At 42.5% G+C, this 21,728-nt stretch overlaps 2 protein-coding genes across 4 annotated transcripts in view; one reads left to right on the plus strand and one right to left on the minus strand.

The window, feature by feature from the left end:
- FNDC3A (fibronectin type III domain containing 3A) overlaps positions 1-8,878 on the minus strand; it is a 53,506-nt gene extending 44,628 nt beyond the window's left edge. For 2 of the 3 annotated variants that reach the window (XM_083722072.1, XM_083722071.1), the window contains exon 1: positions 7,495-8,878. The gene's annotated coding sequence lies outside the window, so the exon portion shown is untranslated. The remainder of the gene's footprint in view (positions 1-7,494) is intronic. The other variant, XM_083722073.1, reaches the window with a different exon arrangement.
- LOC310836710 (growth hormone secretagogue receptor type 1-like) overlaps positions 1-21,728 on the plus strand; it is a 202,755-nt gene that overhangs the window by 59,259 nt on the left and 121,768 nt on the right. The gene's annotated exons all lie outside the window — the stretch shown is intronic.

The following is a 21,728-nucleotide window of genomic DNA, read 5'->3' on the forward strand; positions in this document are numbered from 1 at the left end:
GCACCCAGGACTTCTAAATACCGTACTCTCCCTTTTCCTTGTTTTATTTTGTCATCTGGGGCTGTGTGGGGAGTGCCAACCAACATTATCTCTGCGTATAACCAAGTGCCAAAGAGAAGTGTTGATAAAAACTCAAGTTATCATATAAAACACTCTTCCTAAGCTGAAATTCTCATTACCAAAGCAAAGGCTCATTTACAAACACTGGCCTGCCAGCTGCAAGCTAGACTCCCCCATCCCAACTTCTAAGGCAAATGAACTTTGCTTATCGGAGAAAAAGTACATTAAAGCCAAATGCATGTTACATTTGAATGAGATCATTTATAAGAACAATACTTTTTCTACATCTAACACACCCACATCCATGCAGTGTGTACTAAAGTAAAATAGTGCGCAAAATGGTTCGAAGACCCCATTTAGATTATATGTTTCTTAGGACATTTGCTAGTCTTTAGTCTTCTTTGTGCTTTATTGCAGTGAACTAAGACAGCTACCCTTCCAGAAACCAACATTTTAAAAGCTGTAGCATCCATGGGAGTGTGATGAAACTGTGTTTAATTATAATTTCATTTTAAAATATAGTTCACATTATTTAGGCAAAAGAGAAATGGATTTTAATGGGGCTTTTATTTTATTTCTTAAAAATCAATAGTAAATAAAAGCGAATTGACCTTCGTTTCAAGCTTAACAAAGCACCCAAAGTGAATTCTAACATTATATTAAAGCAGTCATGCAAAATCTGTAATTGAAACAGAACAGGCACTAAATGTGAAATGAGTCAACAGAGCACTGGCAAAAAAAGTTTTAAAAGCAAGTTATTTTTTAAAAAAACCAAATTTTAAAAAGAAAGAAAATTAAGTTGTGGTAGCTGGTAGGCATTATATAGAGAAGGAGCCAATCAAATCTTCCACAGAAGCCATCCAACCAAGTAGGTGCTGAATCGAAGTAAGCTGGTGAGTTCACCAATTCCAAAGTTAAATTATGGAACAAATTAAAGCAGTAATTCCCAAAATGTGTGTCACAATAAATGCTTAATTAAATATGCACTGAAAAATCAAAACCATAATTTGAGATACAACCAGTGTCTGTATCTTGAATGGGGAGGACTTATACAGCACTGGCACCACTTCTCTGTTAATATAGTCCTAATGCAATCCAGAGGACAGAAGGATTCAGCAGAAGATATACCAGCATCACATGACAAAGCCCACATTGTAGCTGATAGACACAGATTAATCCCTCATACATCATTACTGGCAAACAACAGGATCCTAAACCTGAAGCCAGCCCACCTGTGGAAAGGGGGGTGATAGAAACTGGGAGGCAATATTAATGTGACTTTCCTTCAGTTGCAAGGTGGACACTTGACCACTGTTCTTGTAGTTAACCCTATTAATCTAACTAGTACTCAGTCAAGAAAGGGAATATGTATCTTTTTAGGGGCAGAACAGTTAGCATCTAATGTTAACCCCCAAAATTAATGTGCCATCAGAAGTTGGGAAACATTGCTTTAAAGGGATCATATGGGGGGAAGATTTGACTAGTCATTCTTATGCTCACCCATGCCCATTTATTTCAGATTTCTCAAGCAATTATTTCAAAGAGAACAAACATTACTATACATTTTATCATATATACTTTTCAATGCCGTCAAATATATATAAATAGATATAACTGCCCCATGCATTTTCACCCAGAACTACAAAATACTATGTCAAATGAATATAAGAAGTATGACTCTCAAGTTTCTACTAGCTATTTCTAAACCGCTAATGGAATAACTAGACTCCCAAATTCTTAGGAATAAGCATTAGATTTCTAGACTGTAGGCAAAGAGTGGTGTTTTATTTGAGGCTTGATTGTAATTTATTTTCAAAATAATGAGAAATTCATTGAAAAATGTGGAGTGAAATATTTAAACATATAGTAAGTAAGTCACATGTACACAGCTGTTCTTTACACTGAAATGGGACCAGAGATTAACTGAGCTTACAAAGAATGGAAAGTTTGATTAGCAATGGGAACATTCAGTAAGGTTACACTGTTAACTAGACTGAATGATTCTTTCAATAAAATAAAATAAATATTTTATCTGGCATTGAACTTCAGAGTTCAACCCATTCACATTGCAACATTCAGCATATGGCTGCCAAAATAGATCTTTACCAGCATCAACTTCAAAGTACATCAATTAGAGTCCAATACAGCTTGGGAAAAGATTAAGGATGGGGTATTCAAATACTTTACCAAGGAAACTAGTAAGGCAGGACCCAATTCAGAAAGCCAGTACATTTTTGTTTGCAATTGGCTGCAGCTATCAGACATGATAGCTAAATGGAACCTGGGGATCAGAGGTAGCATTTCCTCAAATATCAGCTGAAGGGGCAGGGGCAGGAAAAGTACAGGGAATATTGTTGTGTTTGTGCCCTGCTCTGGGCTTCCCATGCCCACAGGATGTTAGAATATACTACTGTGATTAATTTATCCAGTATGCATAGTGCTTTTCAGAGTACAAAATGACAGGTCCCTCGCCAAGGAGCTTAAAATTCAACATAGGGGATAAAGTGTGTGCAGTGGGTTGGGGGTGGAGGCAGCAGTTCACAAGGAAATAATTTGTTTTTGCTGTAGGCCCATGTACAAGGAAACATGAGAATTAGGGGTGAGTGCCAAAGGCTACATGGAAAGAAGATGCACCCTTTGTTTGTTCAAGCAGGGCTGTTTTACCATTCTGACCATCCAGGCTACTTACAGAAAGGTTTGCCCGTAAGACCACACATTTCTAGATCTTCTGGTCACTTCAGGGGCAACAATGGAAGGGGAGACAACATTTTGCAAGTCTCTGCCACCCTCAAGCAAGTGTGCTTACCAAGCAGTGCATCCCTAACCCCTCCTTCACTATTCTGTCTACCCACCTCTCAGTTCAACCTTCCGACCTATCCATCCATTTGCCAAAGTAAATGTTTGTGATGATGCAGTGGAAGGACGCTGATCTGCGTGAGATCATTTGTGTGCAACATCTGTGCAAATCTGAGGATCCTGGGAGCTCCTATGGTGCAGCCTTTTCGAGCAATCAGATTGCAGAATCACTAAGAAATGGTGTGTCCACACTGATCAATTTACACAGAAAGGCTTGTGTTAACACGAGTGAGGGAATAAATTATGGCTGCTTCCACAATAAGCCCTTCCAGAATGTAATAAAGAGTTCAGTGTGTGTTCCTCACCAAGGAATCCCAACCTTTTCATTTAAAGTCTGGTTTGCAGAAGAGATAACAGCTGAAAACTAACCATCTTGACCTTGGCAAACTTAATCACAACATGTCTTTTGAAGCATTCTCCAAAGCAGGTGAAGGGAGGAGAGTAAAAAAGCTTGTTTCAGAGGGAAGTCTATGTGCAATGATAAATTCCTTTGATAAATCGCTAATGTCATTTTAATTAGGATACACAGCAGGCTTTTAAATAAATAAAAAAATGTATTCCTAAAGGCGACATGAAACCAATATTGGGGTGCGTGTAGAATGGTTCCTAACACTTCGCACCAAATGATCAATTATGCATAAGAAAGTTCAGAATACATACTGGTTATAATCAAGTCTTGGGCTGCAATATCATACAGCTTGGAAACAGAGCCACATTTACACCATACAGAGTTAGAAACTCAGATACCGTATATAAGCTAGGTGCCAGGTGGCTCATTAAACCAAGGTTGCAGTCACCAAAATGGAATGTCCATTTGCCATTTTGGGGTAAGACAGCTCTAAAGTCTTATTTTTCAAATGATGGACTGACCATGATTGATTCTCAGTTAAGCAGCTGGCTTGTTCAGATGATAACCTTGAGCTCGCTTAAGAACCTTGAGACCTCAAAGAAGAAATGTCACTTGATCCAAGGACAGTGCACGTGTATACTGGCCTATCCCGAACTCTTTCTTAATGGTGACTGCTCCTGCTCAGACTTCACAGAAAAAGCAGTTTGGTTCCAGAAATTCTTCTGATTGTGCAGATAAAATATAACAGTTAAATTTTTACAGGATGGGATATTAGTGTGTGAAACTAGTCCAGTTCCAATGATACTCAAATGGTGGAGATGTCAGGCGTCATCCTGGCACCCAGGCATCTTCACTTGGTCACAAGTGGTTGAAAGTCAAGTGCAAAATGTGCCTGGTACCTGGCCAATTTTGAACACTGGTATAAGCATTTTAAACACTCATGGTTTCTACCAAATAATTATGGGAGCTGTTGTTCGTTAAAGGTGCTGAGAGTTGTTAAGAGGCCCTTATTCCCCTCACAGTGCTGCAATTCCAAAAGCAATTTTAGTATGCAATCTTAAGTATCCTGTTCAGAGTGAGTGTGTGTGTACATGTGTGTGCAAAGTAGTAGATGAACTACCTCTTCCAAAGGCCTGCTGGCATGTACCACCCAAGGAGGGACTTAACTCTTTCTTATTGCATGGCATCTTATTCTCTCTCTTCCTCCCCACCCCCACTAGTTCTACATGGGGGTGGGGAGGGAGGGAGGGAGAGAATTGAAAAATAAGACACCACTGATTGATTCTTACTATTCTTTTATATTGTAAAGTTTAAATGTTATTGTTTTAAGTTTGTTTTGCTTTATTACATATTATTGCTATTTTAACTTTTTGTAAGTTGCCCTGGCAACATCAGTGGTCTTTGACAAATTACTAACCTTCAGCATAACCAGCCTCACAGTGCTGTTACAAAGCTTAAGGGGTTACTCAGAGCTTCACAGAAGTGAGAAATAATAACATTTATATTTTTTTAGGTCTTTTCTTACATTAGAGGGAGTCGCAAACATCATCTCAATAATTGCCACAACACTTCCCAGCTTGTAGCTACACCAACCTCTTAATAATCAACTCTAGTTGGGGGGAGGGGGGGGCTAACACACAACTGAAGCTATCAATTTACATACCCAGATTAAAATTAAGTTGGTTTCTTCAAATGACAAGCTTGATAAATCTTGGAACAATCAGGCAATATAACAGAATCAAAGATTATACTATGCTGTTCTTCAGCGATCACAACATATCCAGTGTAAATCTTTATGGCTCAAAGAGATGCAACTATACTTGAACGCTTATTATTATTTAAACAGCTTGAAATCACAAGAGTCATGAGCCTATTGAAAAATCACTTGGATTTCAAGCTAGCGTTATGGCATATGTAGGTAGGTACAGTATTACTTTTTTAGTTTAAATTACAGTTTGCCATCGTAAGCATACATATGTATTTACCAGCATAAATGTGTGAATACTGAACAAAGCATGCATTCTTAAAAATTCAATAATAAAAAGCAAGTATGTTTTATACAGCAGTATGAAAGAAATAGTATAAAGGCAAAAATATAAACATTACTTCATTACATTTGAACACAGTAAAAGCTGGAAATGCACATGCATGCAAACAGGAAACACACACAAACAGTATGAGTTAAGTACACCTGCCAGCTTTTGCATCATCCACAGCCAACTGGCATGATTACAGGACAACACACCACTTGCCATATGTTGAGAAAGGGGTTCTGCAAGATTGGGGGTTTCCATCAACTGAATCACAAGCCCTACGAATTTAATAACAGAGAAAAAGAGGGCTGATGACTGCAGTTCTGTATAGCTACCTATTGAATAATCACAACAGTTTCTGCCTTGACTGCTGAACCTCTGCTACTTCAAAAGCCAGGAACAAGCATGGGGTAAAAATACTCATCTATCCAAATCTGCTGGCTACAGTAACTACCTTTTACACAAGAGAGAAGTTCATGAAGGTACTGTACAGTATATCTAAAAGCTGTGCACTCACTCTAGTCAAAGGGGAATAGCCAGAAGGCTACGTGGCATTCAGACACAGCAGCACCAGGGGGAGGGGGAGGGGAAGAGAAAGCAGAAGAGAAGAAAGGAAAGACATCACCTTTCCGTGCCCCCGGACTAATAATTTGCAGCAGGTAATAAAAGCAAAAGGAAATATCTGATTGCAGTGCTAGAACAAACCCTTCCAAAAAGGAGCAGTGATCAGTAGAAAGGTCAACTTTCTAACTGGGATACACCGGAGTATGCTGAGGGGGTGGGTGGAGTGAAGAGAGCACTAAAGGGGACTTCCTGCAACATAGCAGAGATTCAAGTTGACATGGCAGGTGTCCAAAGTTTAGGTCTGACTGCTGAACTCCACTACCGCAAGAGAACAATAATATGAGCTCTTTTACATTCACCTACTTCTCAGGCACTTCACTGCACCCCCTCGAAAGACTAGCCTCTTTCAACTACCTGCCATTTGAAACACAAATCCGCACACCTGAAGCACAAACAGCCCCGGCATCCTGCATATGGCTCCATGCACAAATTCAACGACTGAACATACAATACATCAGTTTTGATACCAGCATCTGAATCAAAATCAGTTTGCCGGAGCCCAGTTTCTGCACAAACCCACTCAGCAATTCTTGCAGGCCCAATATTCTCACAACTTCCAATCTTCCTTCAATTTCACCACCTAAAGCTCCACTGTATTCACACACAGAGACACACTGCTCCCCCCCAAAAAAATCTCCTATATCCTTATCCAAGACTCCTACATCCAAGTCACAACACACCTGTGTCGTGTGGCCCTTTAAACATCCAATACTCCAAAGACCATCAGAATCACCAACCACCAACTTCAGTCTCCCGATTTCCTCAGAATCCATTCTTCTCAGCCCACCCCGCAAACCCCTTCGCAGCAAACTCCCCGTTTCCGCAAACCGGTGACAGTCCCACCCACCACACTTCCACCTGGGAGAACCTGGGAAGGTGAAAGTGGGTTTGGGGGTTGTTGGCAAAGTGTTTTAAGATGACTGGGGTGGCCATGGGTGCCGGGTGTGTGTGGCGTGGGGGAAACAGCTTGAGAGAAGAGTGTCCTTTTTTAAAAAAAAATTAAGATAGTGGTGGTCCTCTTAGAACGGGGTGGGTTGCAAACTGAAAGCTGGACTAAGGAATGCAAGAGATGACCTGCAGGGACTTGTGTGTGTGTGTGTGTGTGTGTGTGTGTGTGTGTGTGTGTGTGTGTGCAATGCAAAGGTGTGTGATGCAAAGGTTTGCAACGGGATTAAAAACTTGGAAGGCTGCAAGCGGAGATGACCTTCCGAGGAGAAAAGCAGCCTCTTTGGAGCAAGGAGGGCGGGAGAATGCATATATATTTTTTTTACTTGTTTCTGTTACATCGGCAGTCACGGAAGATAAGAATCCGTGCCGGGGAGATCAGCTGGGAATGAGGCGCTGGCAGTGCCGGTGGTGCTGGGGTGGAGGGGATGAGGACTTCCTCGCGTGTGAAGCGGAGAGTGTGCCCCCCGACCCACACCAACCCCTTCCTCGCCTCCCAGCAGCCCCCCAAACTCAAGGGACACCCCGGCTTCCAACCCACCCGACCCCTCCGCAAGCCCCACCCTGGCGGCCCGGCAGACCCCTGGAGCCCCCTCCAAGAGGAGCGGGGAAGACCCGGCCACTTACCGGCGCAGGCAGGAGCCGCTGGCAGGGAGGCGGGCGGCGGGCACCGGGGAAGCCTCAGCCGCCTCCTCAGGCTCGGCGCTGCGGGGCGTCGCAGCAGCAGCAGCAACAGACTCAGTCAGACGGCTGCGCCATGATGGAATGCAGACTCCCGCACATGCGCACTGCTGCTGCCACCGCTGCCGCCGCTGCCGAGGAACCGAAGAGGGGACACGCGCGTCGAACCAGAGTGGGAATCGGTGCGATCGGGCTCTCCAACCACACTGCGGTCTCGAGTGCCCTCGTCTCCGAGGTTAAGAAGCAGCCTCGGGCGGGGGAAGGGGGGCCGGGGAGGGCGTGCTCTCCGGATCCACGTGACGGGTGTTTTGGTTCTGTTTATCTTTTGTTTGCCTTGTACACGTTATCGTCGCATTACGTTTTCCGGATCCTTGTGCATTGCTCTCGAGACACCGGGAATGTAACCCCATGCTTGTGAAGTACGAAAGGTCAGAGCGGTGGGGAGCCGCTTACCCCCCCCCACTCCCCTTCCTCAACCCCCCGCGGGCAGCATTCTCTTAGGGCTGCATGCCAGTGGTGAACGAGGCCAGAAGTAAAACTCGCCGGAGCAGCAAATGTGAATGTTAGCCTCGTGCAGCATTTAATTGTTTGCTGCATTTAAATGCCACTTTTCCCCTGGCTCTCCTTTCTTCTTCAATACCCCCACAACAACCCTGTGAGGTGGGCAGGGCCAGCCCCAAGACATTTCGGCATCCGAGTTGGACCCCAAAATGGACCTCCCTCCCTCCTCGCCAGGGAATAAGGGGATCAGGGAAGATCTACATCAGCAACAAGGGTGGCGGGGGTGACATCAGGATCTGCCGTCCCTGTGGACCCTGCCGCCTGAGGCAGTCTCCTCACCTTATGGGTTCTGGAGGTAGGTTAGGCTGAGAGGCAAATGACTGGCCAATCATCTTAATGGCCGAGTATGGAATCAAACCCATGTCTCCCAGATCCTGGTTCCACACTCTAACCACTAAGAAACACTGCTACACCAGTAGGCTAGGTATCTCCCCTCGCTATACCCACCAACGCAAGAACATATTGCAGAGAGGCAAAGACATTCAGGGTGCAAAGCAGAGTTAATCAGAGTTAATCAAAGGACTCAGAAGGTGGTATGGAGATGCCTCCAGCTTCTTGGCCTGTGGCTCCCCACATGTGAAGGAAGTAAAATCACATTCAGACTAGTACTGATACAGTACTAGAATTGAACATATTGCATTTCAGAGGTAGGAGGAGGGGAAAGGACTTTACTGAGGCAAAGTGAGTATAAAGCACCAGGTTTAAAGCTGACTCTACAATTTCCATATATTCAAGGAAGCAGGTGGTAATGTATTTTACAGAAGATTTGTGTTAACCCACCAGACTGCCTGAAATTTACCAGATTTTACACATTCATTAATAACTAGATTTCCATGTTAGTTTCTCTAGTATTGCTGTATCCCATACATTTTGTAACTAGGGGGCTAGTGTGACAGCGGTCAATGTCTTCCAATGCTGTGTAATTATTCAACAATTTACAAGAATTTAATGAAACATTGGGAAGAACTTTCTGACAGTAAGAACTGTTAGTCAGTGCAATGGACTGCCTCGTAAGGTGGTGGACTCACCTTCATTGGAGAGTTTTAAGCAGAGGTTGGACGGACAGCTTTCAGAGATTCTTTAATTGTGATGCTTGCACAGCAGGGGGTTGGACTGTGGGGTCTCTGCCAACTATGATTCTTTTAATGAGTTCCTTGGATTTTAGTTTAATGTTATCACCCTCAAACGAGAAAGCAGTGCAAGTTGCGAGGCAATCTGCATAGATTCTTTAATGATGGTGGATAGTATTCTTATTCTTATTTATACCCCGCCTATCTGGCTGGGTTGCCCCAGCCATTATCTTTCTGATGCCTCTCTCACAAAGACCAAAATCTTTGGACTGGTTGGCACTCCCAGCACAGATGGAAATCAGTATCAAGAAACCCACATCTCCTCCAGCACATCAGAGTCACTTTGAAAGTAATGAGGGAAAATTGCATGGGAGTTTGGTACCATCTGTGATTCAACTTTAGGGTCATTTTCTGTATCTTCACTGATAAACTTTGAGTTGGTTTGTTCATGGTCTATCATTGATTTCTGCATTGAACTTCATTTCCCTATTTAATGCTCATGAGGTTCCCAAACTATTCAGCAAGACCCTGTTTAATGCAACCACAAGGCCATTTCCTGTTGGTCACTAACAAGTCTAACACTTTCCATATGGATGAGGGCCCAGGTATATTGGTTTTGAATATAAGGGAATTTGGACAATTTGGATGAGATTAAGCCATCAGTCCTGTATTTTTCTAAAACAGAAGAGTGTTTGATTTACTATAACAATTAATTTTAGAGTAGAACTAAATAAAGGAATTAACATGTACTACTTGGACTGTAAAGGTAAAAAAGGAAAGGACTCCTGGATGGTTATGTCCAGTCAAAGGCAACTGGGGTTGCGGTGCTCATCTTTGCTTTCAGGCCAAGGGAGCCGGCGTTTGTCCACTGACAGCTTTCTGGATCATGTGGCCAGCATGACTAAACCGCTTCTGGTGCAGTGGAACACCATTACAGAAGTGCACAGAAACGCCATTTACTTTCCCGCCACAGTGGTACCTATTTATCTACTTGCACTTGCGTGCTTTCAAGCTACTAGGTTGGCAAGAGCTGGGACGGAGCAATAGGAGCTTACTCTGTTGCGGGGATTCGAACCGCCAATCTTTCAATCAGCAAGCCCAAGAGGCTCAGTGGTTTAGACCACAGTGCCACCCGCGTCCCTCTTGGACTGTAATAACCTGCCAGGGGATCATTGAATTCATGAAGGGTACCTTTGAGCTTATTCTGAGAGACCAATGCATGCTCATTGGTAATAAGGAATGAGATGGAACAACAAATCCTAACCAAGGTGTTTCATTTTTGCATCATGGGCTTTGTAGTTTTAAAAGTGCATAAAAGCTTTGTTTCTTATTAAATATGCATATGGTCAACCTTGTGTTGCATGGCTGCCATCTTACAAACCCTTTCTTGAGCATAAGGCTAGTTTGTTTTCAAGGCAGCTACTAGGGAAAGCTAAGAAGCTTTAGAGTCTGATGCTGGATACAAATGGGTCTGAGTGTGGTATAGAGATTAAGAGCCTAAACTACAAATAAGAACCTCTGGAGTTAAAAATTTACGACTGCTGTGAACTTTAGGCACACTCTCTCACTGTCAGTTCTATACTTCATCTGCAATATGGGGAATACGAACACTGCCCACCTTTTATTTTGTTTAGGAGACGCCTTTCACATACGTTTTACAGTGGTACCTCGGGTTAAGTACATAATTCGTTCCGGAGGTCCATTCTTAACCTGAAACTGTTCTTAACCTGAAGTACCACTTTAGCTAATGGGGCCTCCTGCTGCTGCCGCACCGCCAGAGCACAATTTCTGTTCTCATCCTGAAGCAAAGTTCTTAACCCAAAGTAATATTTCTGGGTTAGCTTATGTAACTCGAGGTACCACTGTAATTTGATTTACAACCCCACAATAAAAACAGGTAAAAATAGGTTTTAAAATTTATTTTTTAAACAACAACTCAAGGTAAATTTAATAGCAATACAAATAAACGTCTAGGGCAGAGACCTAAGATACTTTTTTATTTCCACCAGCTGAATGAGACCCTTACAAGATAAAACAAAATTTTAAAAATTCCTTCCAGTAGCACCTTAGAGACCAACTACGTTAGTTATTGCTATGAGCTTTTGTGTGCATGCACACTTCTTCAGATACATTTCAGAAGTGTGTGTGCACATGAAAGCTCATACCAATAACTAACGTAGTTGGTCTCTAAGGTGCTACTGGAAGGAATTTTTTTATTTTGTTTCGACTGGCAGACCAACATGGCTACCTACCTGTAATCTTACAAGATAGTTGTAAGAACTGCAACTAGATAATGCTCATAGAATGCTCTGAACATTTGAAACCACCATACAAATATTAAGTTTTGATGTGTGCATGTAATAAAGTAAAATGTGATTTACCATATTTTTTTCTCTATAAGACTCACTTTTTCCCTCCTAAAAAGTAAGGGGAAATGTGTGTGCGGCTATCACAGAAGCCAGAATAGCAAGCGGGATTGCTGCTTTCCTGCGCAGCAATCCCTCTTGCTGTTCTGGCTTCTGAGATTCAGAATATTTTCTTTCTTGTTTTCCTCCTCCAAAAACTAGGTGCGTCTTGTGGTCTGGTGCATCTTATAGAGCGAAAAATACGGCATTTGTTTTTAAATGAACTCCAAAGGACTTATTTTGCATGGGTGATTGGGTTTCAGGTATGCCTCAATGCCCACAATTTACAGCAAAAAAGTACCAGTAGGAGAGATGTGGGGAACCTCTGGTCCTCCACATGTTGTGGAACTACAACTCCTATCACCTCTGGCCATTGGCCATGCTCGCTGGGGCTGATGGGAGTTGCAGTTCAGCAGCATCTGTAGGCACAAATGTTCCCTGCACTTGCAGTACAAAAAGATACATCATGACACTCCATTAGACCTCCCTTGTTGCACTCTGGCTTCAGACAAGCAAGTCCACACCCAGTTCATCCAGTAGACAGGGGCAAATTCAGTGTACCATGTGATCACAGATGGCTCTACTCTACAGGCCAATTCTTCAGCACTACAACTCAAGAAACAGTCATTATGCAAGAAGCGGCAGACAGTCCCAAGACTGAGTGAATGCTCCACAATTTCCTGCAATGACAAGTCAATCCTTGACTGTACCTTCACTTACTCCATATAGTCCAAGAAGAAGAATGGCACTGGAGTTAGGAAGCTATGTGCCCTACTTTATTTCTCTATTTGAAGTGCTATCAGATGATAGTCCTCTGTTTGAAAGCATTCTCTTGGTCAGCCTTTGCCCACCTAGTGTAAGGTTACCAGATTTTTTTTCAATGAATCCAGGGACACTTTTCAACTTCAATAGGAATTTATCAGAGGACTGATTTGTAAATCCGGGGACGTCTGGTAACCTTAACTGAGTGCCCTCCAGATATATTGGACCACAGTCAAAATCCTGCTTAAAGATAAAGAACTCTCGGAAAGGAGACCTTGAAACTGACCACTAACAATGTGCACCAAGATAGCAGACTGAGCAGGCAAGGAGGATTCCTGGTTATTGTCTGTCCCACTGCGGTGCATTGTTTTCATATTGAAAGCATAGTAATTATTTCAATACATGCATTGATACACAAGCAATTTTCATGTAAATCTATGCCAACTTTTGCTCTCCTCTTTTCTGGCAATATTCTGAGTGGGCCTTGGACTTCTGCCCCCCCCCCCAAGTCTTTCCTTGTGTCATCACTGCCCCATTTTCACAAATAGTCCAGACTCCAGGCAATTGGAAATACACATTTCAGATTGAGCATTTCCCAACTTAAATGAACCCCAAATTTATATTACCCCCACGGTGGAAAAATAAATCAAGACACCTTACAAGTACATGTATTTTCCCAACACCACAAGGTTAATGACTGTTGAGAAATACAGTGGTACCTCGGGTTAAGTACTTAATTCGTTCCGGAGGTCCATACTTAACCTGAAACTGTTCTTAACCTGAAGCACCACTTTATCTAACGGGGCCTCCTGCTGCTGTTGCACCACCGGAGCACAATTTCTGTTCTCATCCTGAAGCACTGTTTCTGGGTTAGCAGAGTCTGTAACCTGAAGCGTATGTAATATGTAACCTGAGCGTATGTAACCTGAGGTACCACTGTGTTTGCTTTGGAAAATAGTGCAGTGAGCAAGGCTTAAATCCCAGCACTACTGCAGGTGAAGGACTTCTGCAGATGACCTGTTTATTTGGCACTAGCAACCTTATACCTGATGTTCAGGATTCTAAGAAAGCTTCAATCCATCTTTATTCGAAAGGAAATCAGGTTGAGTGGGGTTATCTTGAGTTTTCTGGAGTATGTAGTCAGCAACATGCAATGACACACAGCTCTACTCCTCCTTTACATCTGCAGGTGAGAGCTAATAAACTGAAGCCTAATCCAGATAAAACTGGAGGCACTGTTAGACAGGATGGATGGAAGTTTGCGTGCTCATGATAAGGTTACACTCCTGAAAGAGTGGGTACACAACTGAGGGATCCATTGCTGTCGCTTGAGGCTCAGGTGGACAGTGGCCTTGAGTGCCTTCCATCAGCTTTGGCTGGTGGACAAGCTGTGCTGCTTTCTAGACAGGGATAGCCTAATTTCTGTCATCTATGCTCTGGTAACCTCTAGGTTAGATTACGGCAACCTGTTATACATGGGACTGCCTCTGAAGAAGGTTCAGAAACTTAAGCTGGTGCCAAATTCAGCAGCCAGGTTGCACATCAAGGCATGATGGTTTGAGAATAAGATGCCAACCTTAGCCTAGAGTTTTGACCCATAAAGCCTTAAATGGCTCAGGATCGTAATACTTCAAACCCCGCCTCTCCCCATATGAACTGACCTGGAACCTATGATCACCATCTGAGGCCCGTTCTTCATGTGCCCCCTCCATGAGAGGTCCAGAGAGTGGCAGCACAAGAACGGGCCTTTTCTGTGGTGGCTCCCCACTTGTGGAATGCTCTCCCCAGGGAGACTTGCCTGGCACCTTAGGCAACTGGCAAAAACAGTCCTCTTCTCCCGGGCCTTTGACTAATTAAAAAATCTATGGCCTTTTAAATGGGGTGGGGGTGGATATTGTTTTTGATATGATGCTATGCATTTTTGTGTTTATATTGTAACCCGTCCTCATATGAAGAGCAGTATAGAAATTAAATGGATAAATAAATAACAAAAAATACTTTCCAAAATAGATTCACCCTGAGTTGTTTACACAAAGCATACAAGGAAGTTAGACTCTCTCCGGTCTCTATTGAGCATTTGCTCTTATTTTATTTGCAGGGAAACTCTACAGCAATAAGCAGCAATCCTGCATTCACCTTGATTTGCTTTTGTGGTGGTTAATCAAACGTTCATCCCACACTTTTCAGTGCATTTCCCAATCACTTTCCAAATTGCAAAAAGGTCGTTTTTGTTGTGTATATGTATAGATGTTGCATGAGGGCAACAGAGTGCTTTTAATCCATTTTAATTGCACATGTGCTTGAATCTCACCTGAAAAATAGTGACAGTCTTGAAGCAACTCAAGATTGGACCACAAACCTCTTAAAGGGAAGAGGTAATGGCCAGGTGATCCAATCATGCATGCCACATATGCATTTTTTGTAATTTTTTAAAATGGAAATTGTTGTTAATGTCAAGTTTCAAATTGTTGTAACCCTTACTGAAATCTTAGAGTGTAGGGCAGATAATAAACTAATAATAATAATAATAATAATAATAATAATAATAATAATGGCAGCAACAACATATTTTAGCCCAAAGCGTTTGAGGTTTTATCTTTGCCCTCTTTAGGTGATGTTGGATTTACTTCAACACAGACTGGCTTTTACAAAATAACTGCTTTGTTTATTTGTGACTGGATATTTTTAGGACCTGTGGATGAAATGGATGAATTGTTGCTTTATATATCCTCCTAAGACTAGAGCATGCAATTGCTTCCTTACTGCATGGAATTATCTGAGTTATAAATAAAAAATGACTTTATGTTACTTTCAGGTAAGCAGAAGACATGGAGGAAGGCTATGTGTACTGCTTCTAGCTCTTTTAGCTGCAGCAAATCGTTTACTACCATATAAAATTTAATTTATGCAATTTTTATCCCACCCTTCCTCCAAGATACTATGATATCTTGAGAATATAACTTGTTCAGATATTTTTGCTAGGTGCTTAGAAGACTTGGGGTACAGGCCTTGTGGCATGGTTTTGCATAAAATTTGCACACGCAGGTATATATGTATAAGTGCCATTTTTAGGCCTCTAAGCAAATTAAAATGGTGTGTGGCCAGGATCTCATCAGCACTGTGCTTCGTGACATGCCCAGCTACCCTGTAGCAAAGGCACTAGGTTCCTTGCAGACTGATCGACAGATGTTAAAGCACATGGTTTCCCCCAGAGAATCCTGGGAAATGTAGTTTGTCAGTGGTGCTGAGAATTGTAGTTCTGTGTGTAGCTTACCCTGCAGAGAGCTGTGTTCTGCCTTTGCAGTTGGTGGTAGCAATGCTTCTGAATGCCCGTTGCTGGAAACCACAGGAAGGGAGAGTGTTCTTGTGCTTGAATTCTGCTCTCAGGTTTCCCAAATGCTTCTGGTTGGCCACCGTGAGAACAGGATGCTGAACTAGATGAACCATTGGCCTGATCCAGCACACTGATCTTATGTTCCTAAGCTCCCAGAATTATTTGAAGAAAGCCATGTGCTTTAAATGTATGGTGTGAATGTGACCAATGTCTAATGAAAACTATTTTATTTCAGCAAGCCTACTCAAACAGATAACTTAGTTACCTATATGCATTTTAAGTTTCACTGACCCTATCTATCTATCTATCTATCTACCTACTATCTATCTATCATCTGTTTTCCAATAGTTTTGCAGGTTTTAGTTGTGTTTTACCTATAATTTTATTGCACAAAGACCTTGATTTCAGGGCTCTTAACACCCCTTCTCAGTCCACCTGCTTTTATTCTTTCTTTATAATTGGAGGGTTATATTGAGTGTCAGTGTCTTAAATATTTTAAAGAGAGGCCAGAAAGGAGAAAGTTCACATCACCTAATGAAGACATACTTCGCATACAGAATGTGTTTGTTGACCAGAAACAAAAAGCTGCTTAATCATTTCACCTCAGAGAGAATTCCTGGAATCTTCAGTGTTCTGTATCAGAAATCTCATAACTCCTAATGTGTTGGGGATGCGGATCTGTCTTAAAAAACCAAAAGCTCACTTTCTGGGGAATAAAATGTTTGGATTACAGTCCTTTGTTTCACCGAGAAAGTATTCTTGGTGCCATAGGAGTTACTAGGGAACACTGAATTCTTTTCCTGCTGTTCCGTGTATTTGAACATAGGAAGCTGCCTTCTCTTTCATCGTACCATTGGTCCATTTAGCTCAATATTATCGGCACTGATTGGCATTGGCTCTCCAGGGTTTCAGGCAGGTCTGTTTCCCCAATCCTACCTAGAGCCAGGATTTGAATTTGGGAGCTTCCATAGCTCTTCCTATCATCATCATCATCAATTTATTATTATTTTTTTAATAGAGAAGTTCAGTTAAAACTGCAAGCAGCAATAAATAAACACTATCATGCAAAATACCCCCACCCAAAAAACCCAGCTGCCTTGTGGAAATGCTAATTGAACTACCTATGTTGCAGCATCCCACATTAAAAGGAAAAAAGCATAATATCTTCCGAAAGCTTTCTAGAAGAGTCAGATTTTGTCCTGGTGCTTAAAACGGCATCATAAAAATGATGCTGTATTCCTCATTGGTCCGGTCTACACATTACACTGAGCCAAGCCATGGCTTAGTGCAAACACAAGAGCTTGTGAGCTCCTAGAAAGGATATTGTGGCCACTTCTTTCTTCCTCATTCATTTTGCTGCTTCACCGCACTGAACAAACTATGGTTCAGCATGGCATGTCACCCTAACCAAGGCTTGCAGTTTAGCTCTCTCTAGACCAGTCATAAGTTATATCCAAGATTCCCTCCCCTGTCTTCATAGTGGAGTTGTCCCAGCCCCATCATCATTTTGTAGCTCTTTTCTGAATCTTTTTCCAGCTCTACAATTTCCGTTTGAGGTGTGGCAACCAGAAATGTGCATGGTATTCACGTTGTATTACAAATGGAATACACTAGCAGTTTCATTCGCAGTCCCTGACCTAATGATCCATAACATGGAATTCACATATTTCACAGCTGCTGCACATTGGGTTGACATCTTCATCGATCTGTCCGCCATGACCCTAGGGTCTCTTTCCTTGTCAATCACATGAGTTCAGACCCCTTGAGAGGTTTTGCCCCAATGTGCACTACTTTAAAGTTGTTTGCATTGAATTGCATTTGCTGTTTCAAAGTGCATCCATCCAGTTTGGAGAGATCCTTTTAGAGCTTTGGGTAATTTTTTATTTGTTTGTTTTTTACCACTGCAAATAATTGGTGTCATTGGCAAACGTGGCCACATTACTGCTCACGTCTACACCAGATCATGTATGAACAATTTTAAAAGCTCCCTTCCTGATCCAGTTCCTTGGTGGAACCCACATCTTGCTTGCCTCCATTGGGAGAATTGACCGTTTAATCCTACTTCCTCCTCTTTAACAAGTTACTGAACAATGAGACGACCTCACTTCTTATCCCATGATTGCTAATCTTACTAATGAAACTTTGGTGAAGTTGTTTATCAAACACTTTTTGAAAGTTTTGATGCAGTGGCTATCCACATGCTTATTATTAACCCCCCAAACCTCTAAAAGGTTAATTAGCTAGGATGTATCCTTGCAGAAGCCATAGGAGTTGTTCTTCAGCAAGGCTTGCTCTTCCATATGCTTGGTTATTTTATCTTCGGCCATGCTTTCCACTGGTTTCCCCAGAACAGATGTTAAGCTAACCAGCTTGCCATTTCAAGGATCCCCACTCCCTTTTTAAAAAAATGGTGTTGCATTGGACACTTTCCAGCCCTCAAAAGCAGGGACTGACCTTAGGGACAAGTTACATATTTTTGTTCAAAGATCAACTATTTCACACTTGAGTTCCTTAAGAACTCTCAATGAATGTCATCTGGACCTGGAGGTCTGTTAGTTTTTAATTTGTCAATAAGGCCCAGAACTTCAACTCTTGTCATCACTGTTTGTCTCACTTCCTAAAAGGTTTCAAAATCATTGAAAAGTGGGTGGAGCAATCAATGCAAATTTTACCTTTGTTCTGTAGGCTAGTTTGCACACATGCACACAAACACACACCCCAATTTAGGCAGCCGAGAGGCATTAATAGTTCAAGCCTCACTGCAGTCAGGCAAAAGCACTTAATGGTGCAAAGCAGGGCCCTTCAAGGGGGCTGGCAGGAGGAGGGCTATGACCTGGGGAGAGTGTCAAGACCTGAGGATCCATACCTCTTATTTAACCCACCATCACTTTACATTAAGAAAGCATGCTGACTGAAGGTTCACCTTCTCAGTGCTGCTGGAGTTGTCAACTACCAAAGAACTCCCCTCACAATGTGCTCTCTTGTGGCTTTTACATAATCTGCCATGGCTGTACAAGATCCCCATGTGAGCAGTGCCTAATAAAGCTTTCAAGGAAATGTTAGAGAAGCATTAAAGCTAAGCAGCATATAAATGACATGAACTCATAAATTTATGGGTATTATAATTGAACAGTGTGGGATTCAGCATCTGGAAGATGGGGAAATAAATCATGCAATTTGTTTTATTGCTCCTGAATACGGTATATCTTGGTACCATTGAACAGTCTTTTGGTGTATGAACTGCAAATCTCTCTTCAGCTATGCAAGTACAAAACAAAATGGTTTATCTTAGAACCTAGAGTTCAAATAGTTTTCATTTTCAAAAGATTGTGACTGGTGGTGCAGCCAGAGAGATTACTTCAAGATGAAAGGGATCTGAGGGCAGCAGCCCAGTAGCGGTTTTAGGGGATGAGTTTGGGTGCTACGTCTCTGACGCAATTTCTCTTCATTATCACCCACTCCAGTAGATGTTAATGAAGCTGACCCTGAAATATGCTATCTGAAACACTCACTGCCTCTTTACCAACCTTCAACACTACTGAGTTATTAGGAGGAAGTTCTGCTTGTGGCAACTGCACCGTACAAGACAGTCACAGGGCTGTGACATGAAACTGGGCATTTTTTGCTGTCACCATTTGAATGCCCTTCTTTCTGTCATATTTGAAGCATCATCTATTAGTTACTTCAAACTTACATTTTTGCCCACACTTTCCCTGATACATAAGATTGGACTCTGTTTTATGCCCCTGAATCCTTTGAATCTTTGCTTATTTGCTTTTAAATGCTTTTATATGTTTTACACTGTTGTTTTATTGGTTTGAAATTGCATTCTTGTTTTAATTACATCTATCCATCAATAAAGCTTTGATATTTATAAAATATTGGGTGGTTTATAAATGCTTAAAAATACTGTAAGGTTTTTCTGAACAGACAAGTGGTGTAAAATCACTATGAAATGTAAAAAAAGCAAAATAAATATTTTTCTGTCAAAGACTTCCATTCCTAGCCATGCCTTTGCTGAAGCCTAAGGAAACCAGATGGTGAAATGCCTTGCAGGTTGTTTTGAAAAAAAATCCATTTCACAAAAAAAGACAACCCTCCAAAAGTCTAAGTCTAAGGCTTAGCTTTCTCATGTGGAGCCCTGGGCTCTTCCTGTGAGCAAGAAAAGGCTCCCCCTGGTCATTTTTGCACCCTGTTCACAGCCCATGAAAGGTGGATAATTGTAGGATTATGTACTGTTCCAACTTGAAGTTTCCGAAGCTCTTTCAAGAAAGCTTGGCAGCCTACTGGATCCTGTACGAACGTAAGAATAGCTTCGTTGGGTCAGAGAAAGTGTCCATCCAGGCCAGTGTTCAACTGCAATGGTGTTAAACCAGATGCTCAATCTGTCATCAGAAGCAAGGTGGACCGAGATGTTTTGACCCCTGAGGCAAAATGCCCCATTGCCTCCCCTGATCCAGCCCCTGGATGCATGATGTGCAGGGGCCATGAGCCACTGCAAGAGCTTCTCCTCAAGGAAAGACCCTTGCAAAGCCCTGCCAACCTGCCTCCTAATTCCTCACAACAGTCAGGAATGATTACATTCTGGTCCTGGCCAGAGTCTCAATGCGCCTGTGTCATCCCACCTCCTCTTCCCATAACCCACTCCATCATAGCACTGAAATCCTCATGTCCCAGGAGGGCCACTGTAGTGTTGCTGCACCTGAGCACAACGGTTGTGTGGTTACAGAGGTGGCAGCAGAACAAGCCTCCAAGGAGAACACCACTGCTTTCATTACCACTGTGGCAGTGATGGCCAGAGGCCATGTGTTCCTTGGAGGCCTGATCTGCCACCTCTGTGGATCATGCTGCCCTAAGTGGGTTCCCTCACCCTGATTCATGGGTGGGCCAGCCCCCATTTAAGGTTAGCATTGTCAGGGACCTTTCAAGGCCTGTGCCACAGTAGGGGCTCCCACTTATCACCATGGATCTGTGTCCCTGCTTGTCTTGTTTCTTGCCTCTGTTATGGACTCCTTCCTGAATAGGCATTCATCTGTGGTGTGCAGTGAATTTTCTCATAGGGCAACTGTTATGGCCAGAGGCGCCAGCCTGCGAGGGTGATTGAGGGGTGTGTGTGATATCACATGCACAAACATCACGTCTCTCCCCCTAAGCCAGGCAGAAGCTTCCAAGACTTTGGGAAGGAGATTCCAGGGCTCTGACAGGATGCCTTCTTCTCAAAGCTGGGCAGCCTTTGGGAAGGTGGTGAGAGGCCCTCTCTCCCTAAGCCATGGAGAGGCTTCTGGGCTTGGGGAAGGAGATGCCAAGGGAACATTTAGGGGACTATCCTAGTCCTCCTAGTCCATTGACCGTGCACTACTGGCATTCATCCTGATTTGCTTGTGGGTAATTCCATGAAAATTCCATTGTTAACATGTTCTATATCATTTTCATGTACAGTTATCATTTTAAAGGTAACTTCCCAAAGTTTAATTATCCGACAAACTGAAATGCCAATCAGTTTTCATGAGGACATTTATTTATCTTTTTAATGGCAAACTGAAGTGGAAATGTGGAAAACTGAATTTCTTCCAACTGGAAAAATGAGAAGCTGAGAGAAACCAGATTTGCCCCTCCCTTTCTGGGCTTAATTGAAGCAAATGCATCCAAGAAGGCCGCAGAGATTATTTGTAAAATGAACAAAAGGGCCGTCACAAATACCTTTCCCACCTTGGTGGGGGGGGGGGGGAGGTAATTGCAACAAAAAATCTGTATCCAAGCCATGAGTATTTCACTGAAATTTTCTCTTTGCTTTGATGCAGTTTCAAAGGTACCATTCCCCACCACCTCAGTAATTGATGGAGAATGGTCAGGGAGGGAGATGTCCAATAATTTTTTTGGCATGTCAGTAATTGCAATGTCTAGTTCTCTGTATATGGATATGGGTAGAACTGTCTTGCAGTCTTTTTACTGTGCTCTGCTTTTTCCTTTTGGATTCCAGATATGGGGAGAAACAAAAGGAAACCATACTTTCAGCCCTTGCCTATTAGCTTCCAGAGCGGGTTCATA

Source organism: Podarcis gaigeae (genome assembly GCF_964106915.1).
Source record: "Podarcis gaigeae genome assembly, chromosome: Z".
Taxonomy (NCBI): domain Eukaryota; kingdom Metazoa; phylum Chordata; class Lepidosauria; order Squamata; family Lacertidae; genus Podarcis; species Podarcis gaigeae.